We start from the raw sequence: 7031 nt of genomic DNA, 5'->3' as shown, positions 1-7031 counted from the left end.
ATTTGGTTCTATTCCCTGACAGTGCACCTCATGCACAGCCACCACCCTTCTGTCAGTGGAGGCTTGCGTGTTGCTATGATGCTGAACAGGTTTTAGTGAAGCTTCCAGACTATGATGGACTAGGAGGAAAGTTCTGGCAATCTACTTTGGAAAGTCAGCCTATGAAAAACCTAAGGATCACAACGGTTCGATCCACAGCTGATAATGGGGATGGCTCAGGATCGGGCAGCGTTTCTTTTCATTGTAGCAGGGGTCGCCATTAGTACGGGCTGGCTCGACAGCAGATGACAACAACAGCAACAAGGTCCTTTCGGTTCTAAGACCTGTGAGCTCCTCACTGAACAGTGCATTACCATAATGCAATCTGAAATTTCTGTCTCCAACAGCAATTATGCTCCTGACAATTCCTAGGCAACATTTCGATTTCAGCATTTGCTAAGTGTGTGGAACAAATCACTCGGGAGTAGACTCTATAGCTGTAGATTCAGAAATTATTTTCATCACAAACTGTGACAACTGCCTCCTCCACGTTCAGTGTCAACTCAGTTTCTCATCTGAAGGTTAACTGTTCTGAGGTCTGACTGTCAGATACATGCATTCTGGTCAAACCTCTGATGGCTGGCTCCAGCTGTCAGCCACAAAGCCAGTTAGAAAAGATTTGGACCCTGGACATTTACTTTGGGGCTTTCTGATCCAGAGGGAGGTATCAAATATTATGTGGATCAAGCACTAAAGCCCTTCTCAGCATAGTCAGGTTTCCACTGCAATTGTGGTGCTATAAACTGGATAGTAGCCACCTTAGTGCTGTGTACCTCAATCTAGAGGGTCAGAGGGGCCCGGGGCAGGGAGGAGGGGGAGCAGACTTGGGAGGCCTTCCCAAACATAGAGCTCATGGCTGCCCCGCCCCCAACCAGGCAGCGCACAGCTGCTTGCAGCTTGTCTAATGGGCCCTGAACCCTTTCCTGACATAGACTTAAGTCAGCTACTCTTGGATTTGTAGGGCCAGAGGGAAATACAGATTGGGACAGAAGGTGAGAGAGAAGGAAATGGGAGTTTTCATGTCCTGTGTCCTCAAGGGGTTATCATCTGGATGAGTTTGAGAGTTCTTTCAGTGCATTGCACAGACTCATTGTGCTTTTCAGGTTGAGAGAAATGATCTCAAAATGCTCAACAATGATGCCTGCAGTATTATTGAAATAAGGTCTGTTACTTGGTCAAGTCCCTGGAGAGCCAGTCTCCTCCTCCCTACCTTTGAAAACTCCCTCCAATTCCCTATATCCCAGGCTCTTTTCCCTTCTTTCAGCCTTCCTTCCCCAACCCCTCCCCCATCTCTCTTCTTACTTCTGACTCAGCTTGTCTGTCAGTCTGTCTGTCTTCATGTCTGAGTGCTTTTGTCTTTGTGTCTCTCTCTTTGGCTCTGTGTGTGTCCAAGTGAATCTCTTTCTGTTTGTCTTTCTTTGTCCATCTGTATCTGACTTTCTTTCAAGCTCTCTAGTTCTGTGACTGTGTTTCTCTTTCTGTGTCACACTCTTTCTCCCTCCCTGTGTCCCCCAAAAATATATGTCAACTTGGCTAGGCCATGATTCCCAGAATTGTGTGGTTACCCTCCATTTTGTGATGTGTTGTAAATCCTGACCTTTGCCTGTGGTTAATGAGGCAGGAGTAGGTTATGTTAACGAGGATTAGGTTATGTTTGTTATGTTAATGAGGCAAGATTATGGTGGGATGCAACATCCTACTCAGGTGTACTCAGGTCACAGCCCTGATCCCACTTAAGGGGAGTTTACCTGGAGTGTGGTCTGCATCACCTTTAATCTTACAAGAGAAGCAAGCAGAGAGAAAGGGGCCTACTACCACCAAGAAATAAGAGCCAGGAGTGGAACATGTCCTTTGAATCCAGGGTCCCTGCTCTGAGAACTTCCTAGACCCAGAGGAAGACTGATTCCAAGACAAATGGAGATCTCCAAGGAAGCCAGGCCCACAGATGCTGAAAGGAGATGAGGACCTTCCCCAGAGCCAACAAGAGAGAGGAAGCCTTCCCTTTGAGCCAGCACCCTGATTTTGGACATCTAGCCTCCTAAAGTGTGAGAGAATGAATTTCTGTTTGCTAAAACCATCTACTTGTGGTATTTCTGTTATAGCAGCACTAGCTAATTCAGACACTGCATCTCCTCCAACTCATTCCTGATCAAGTAGAAAATAAAACAAATTTAATGCTGCTAATCCATTGCCATTGAATCAGTTCTGATTCATGGTGACCCATGTGTTTCAGAGTAGAAATACACTCCATAGGGTTTTCAAATGGCTGTCATCTTACAAAAGCAGATTGTCAGGCCTTTCTTCTGCAGCCACATTCGGTGGACTTGAACTATCAACCTTTCGGTTAGTAGCTGAGAGCAAACCATTTGCACCACCCAGGGACTTCTGATGTTGCTAAAAACACACTAACCACTAAGATTTCTACTGATTCTGCTCTCAAAAATTATAACATCAATACAAATGTACACTGAAAAAGAAAATTAGATAGAATCACTTTCTTCTAGATGTCTCCCCATAAATTAAAAGTCAGGGCAGATTTGGGAATTATTTTCTCAGGCTTAGAAATATGCAGTCAAGAAAACTCAAACAGCAGCCACCAGAAAAATATCCATAAATTCAAGGATTCCAAATCAGGCCTCAGGCCCCTAGGACACCTTGGGTGATGCTCAGCCCGGGGAACCTGATGGCAGACACCATGTCTGGATTTGTTTCATAAATGTCTCCCCAGTGCTTAGCACAGTTCATTGTCTAATATTAGGTAATCATTTTTACAAAGAATTGAACTAATAAACTTAGCTATTTTGTCACTGTACTTGTAATTAGTGTATCATAGGGAGAAATTTTGGTAGAATCATTGGATAACAACATATAAGGTCATACATATATGTCAACGTATATGTCATACATGTCATGTGGGATATAGTTTCTATCTACTCACCTCCCAGGGTCCTTACTGTTCACAGGGGATGGCGCCCATCTCTGCTCTGGACCCTTCAAGTGGGTGTCATTACTGAGATAGCAGAATAGATTTGGGGAAATGGCACACAGTTTGGAATTAAAAGACCTGGATTCATAGTCCTCGCTGTCCTTTTACTATGTGACATTTAAATGATCACTTAATTCATCCTCTTTGCTTTTCTTTATGTATAAAATAGAGACAACACTAACCTGCCTCACGAGATTTTTGAGGTTGTTGGGACAGTGAAATGAGATAATGCCTTGTGTAAGGGTTTTTTGTTTTTTCCTTTTGTTTGGTGTGGTTCAGTTTTTTGTTTCTTAACTCTGAGGTGCTTGATAAACATAAGTTTAGAGCAGTGGTTCTCAACCAGGGTGAACATGTTTTTCCAAGGGACTTTGGCAATGTCTGGAGACAATTTTGGTTGTCACAACTGGATGGGTGTTACTGGAATCTACTGAGTAGAAGCCAAGAATATGCTAAACATCCTAAATGCACAGATGGTCCCCCACAACAAAGAATTATCTAGTCCAAATGTCAATACTGCCAAGGTTGAGAAACTCTGGTTTAGAGTGGTAAACTTTTTAGAGTAGTCTTATTTACTTATTATTGTATCATCATATTATTCTCATTATTATATTGTTTTCCTTTTCTATAAATGCGTTTTATATATTTTATTTCTTTCGTAGAGTCATAAAGATACTTCATGCCCTAAGCAGGAGAAGCTTGCCACCTTCTGCCCATTGACCATGCAACCCCTAATATTCTTGCTGTTGATAAACCCTTAGGCAATAAGTATGACATTATACGTTAAGTTATACAAAGATTCTACCAAAATTTCTCCCTATGATACACTAATTACAAGTACAGTGACAAAATAGCTGATTTTATTAATTAAATTATTTGCAAAAATGATTATCTAATATCGGGCAATGAACTGTGCTAAGCACTGGGGAGACATTTATGAAACAAATTCAGACATATTCTCTGCCATCAGGGAATTTACCGTCAGATAGAGAAGACAGAAGTTTAAAAAAATAAACAAATACATAATTACAAATAATAAGTGCAATAAATGAAAAGAAATAGATTCTAAGAGGGAAAATATCTCTTGCTCTCTCTCACTCTCTAGCTCTCTGGCTCTCCTGCTCTGGCTCTGTTTCTCTCTCAATTCCAGTAACCGCTTATCTTCTCCCCGTCAGGCCTAGGGATGATGGTCGTCACAAATGCCTATTTACTTACTACCCCCAGGCTACCACACCATTCTTTTGATTTCCTTACGCTGCCCATATCTTTGTAAACAGTGTTTAAAGAAAAAAAAAAGTCTCCTCAAATGATTAAATGTGCCATCTGTTACCTGTATAATTCCAATATACTATTAGAATCCACCCTGTGGTGCCTCAGAAGAAAGGCCTGACTATATGCTTCCAAAAGTTCATAGCCATTGAAAACCCACGGAGCACAGTTCAACTCTGAGACACATTGAGTAGGAATTGACTTGATGGCAACTGGTTTTAACAGTGGACAAGAAGGCAGTACTGTTCATCATTAAATAACTTCCCGTTGTTAGCTGGTCACACAGAGATGAAAGTTGCAATGTACAAAGCAATTCTTCACTTCAGATTTGAGTTGTATCTTTCAACTTAGGGATGATGTTCTCTCCAAAGGCACATTAGATAATGTCTGGAGATATTTTTGGTGGTCACAGTCGGGGGAGGGTGCTACTGGCATCTAGTGTATAGAGGCCAGGGAAGCTACCAAGTATTCTATAACGCACAGGACAGCCCCCTACAACAAAGAACTATCTGCCCCAAATGTCCACAGTGCCAAGCTTGAGAAACTCTGCTTTAGCACATGCCCTAAATATGTTTACTTACATCTTGTCTTTTGAGATGGAGAAATGTGTTTGACTGAAGAGTGATGAGAAACAATTCAATAAGCAGCAGGAAAATATTTGTCTATTTCAGAATGATGAAGTTCTTTAAGAATCACTCTGAGAATTTAGAAAAAGTAAAATTATGTTTCCCTGTTAGCCAGTGGTACATGGTCCCGCTCACGCAAAAATCCATTTTCATGTTAATGCACATTTAGACTTTTTAATCTGGAAGTTAATTTCCAAACGTTTGGCACAAAGCAGTTTCCTTTTGGGTGCCCTGTTCGCTTTGTGATTATCTGCTTGTTTCTGTTAAACTTACAAGTCAGACATGTGTTTCAGTGCTTGTATCCTGTCTCCTCTTTTTCCTGTCTCTACTCTCCTTACCCCTCCCCATGACTGGCTTTACCAAGTTTTGGAAACTCGTGGATTTTTACAAAGACCAATCTGCCAAAATTCTAAAACATTTTAAGGAAACCATAACTAACAGAAAACATATCGGTAACTCTTTTTTTTTTTTTCCTCCAGCTACCCTACAGGCTGATGTTAAGTTGAAAATACTCTACTGTTACTCAACCTGAATACTTTGGGTCAACACCTTCTTTTTCCAATCAGTATTTTAAACCACTTTGCCACACTTCATTCTCATCTTTCTGGTCAGAATCACTTGTTGTACAAAATGCTATTTCACCATAGACTTCTTGGTAAATTTAAATTTCCTCATTTATCTCTTTGGTACCATTTTTATAGGTACTAATATGAGTTCTATCTTAGGTGGAAGAAGACCCTAGTTTTACAAGTGTGTTTGATGAACTGGGTACTAGTGAAAAATGATGGATTACTTAAAATCAGTTCTGTCACTGGTTTGTTGTATAACTTTGAGAAATCTGATTCTCCTCTCAGGGGAATTATTTATTTTCTCGTTTGCAAATTAGAGATGATACAAGTGTGTCCAAAAAAGATATTTAGCCAACAGTTTGTAAATACTGGCTCTGGGACCCTGATCATACCTTCTGTGAAGGTTGGTATAGCTCATCTTCTTCTCAGACCTTAAAGACCAACGCCAGAAACAGGAAAAGCTGCATGTGGACTCAGTAGTCATAATGGAATACAATTAAAGGTAGGAAAAAGGAAACATTCTATCTCACCTAACCAGAAAGTTTGAAATACTGGCTTTCACGTTGTTTGAGTAACTTCAAATGTCTCAACTCTGAGAAGATTGCTATTCCTTGTAGTCACATCATCACATTGTCAAATGCCAAAACAAGTTTTCTAGGAAATGACAGTGAGAAACCTGTTTCCTTTTTTGAGAAAGGAATTAAATAGTCCAGGTGAGGACTTGAGTGAGACTTTTTTTGAATGAATATGACAGGTTTGGAAGCACAAATGCCACCCTCGATACTAATGATGCTATTTTAATAATCACTACAGTGTCTGCACTGTTGCAGGAAAGACACCAAGACTTCGAATATGTGGAAGTCTGCTCAGGATTGAAATAATACATAATGTTAAAAAGTAGAACAAAAAATAGCCCAGTAAATTTTGTTTGCTTTGTGAATTTCAATGACAGGTTGTTGATCCTCAAAATATGCAGTGATGACTATAGTTTATAAAATCAAAAACACTGTCAATTGTAAGACAAACTACTATTTTAAATACAACTAAGAAAAAAACAATTTATTGTAAGGCCGTTATTTTAAGTACAAGTAAGAACGAAAAATTAGTGCCAATTTAATTATGACATCCTGTTGCCATCATGTCGATTCTGACTCATAGTGACCCTATAGGACAGAGTCAAATTTCCCATAGGGTTTCCAAGGCTGTAATCTTTATAGAAGCCAGACTGCCACATCTTTCTCCCACAGAGCAGCTGGTGGCTTCGAACTACTGGCCTTTAGGTTAGCAGCTGAGTGCTTAACTACTGTGCTACCAGAGTTCCTTAATTATGACATAATGCTTTCTAATTACATTGAGTGTAAGAAGCATCTCAATTTCAGATGTGTTAAAATGTGAAAAATGGGTGTCTTATAGTGGATGAAATATAGTAAGTTTATTTTTTCCTTTTGAGTTGTAGTGCATAAAAATGTGTTGAGAAACTGTTTGTTTTCTCTCCCCCTTCCTTGTCCATCCCTTCTTCTGAAGCTTGAACTATTCCAACTCTTG

Source organism: Trichechus manatus, unplaced genomic scaffold, assembly GCF_000243295.1.
Source record: "Trichechus manatus latirostris isolate Lorelei unplaced genomic scaffold, TriManLat1.0 scaffold00071, whole genome shotgun sequence".
NCBI lineage: Eukaryota > Metazoa > Chordata > Mammalia > Sirenia > Trichechidae > Trichechus > Trichechus manatus.
This window is presented reverse-complemented; position numbering follows the sequence as displayed.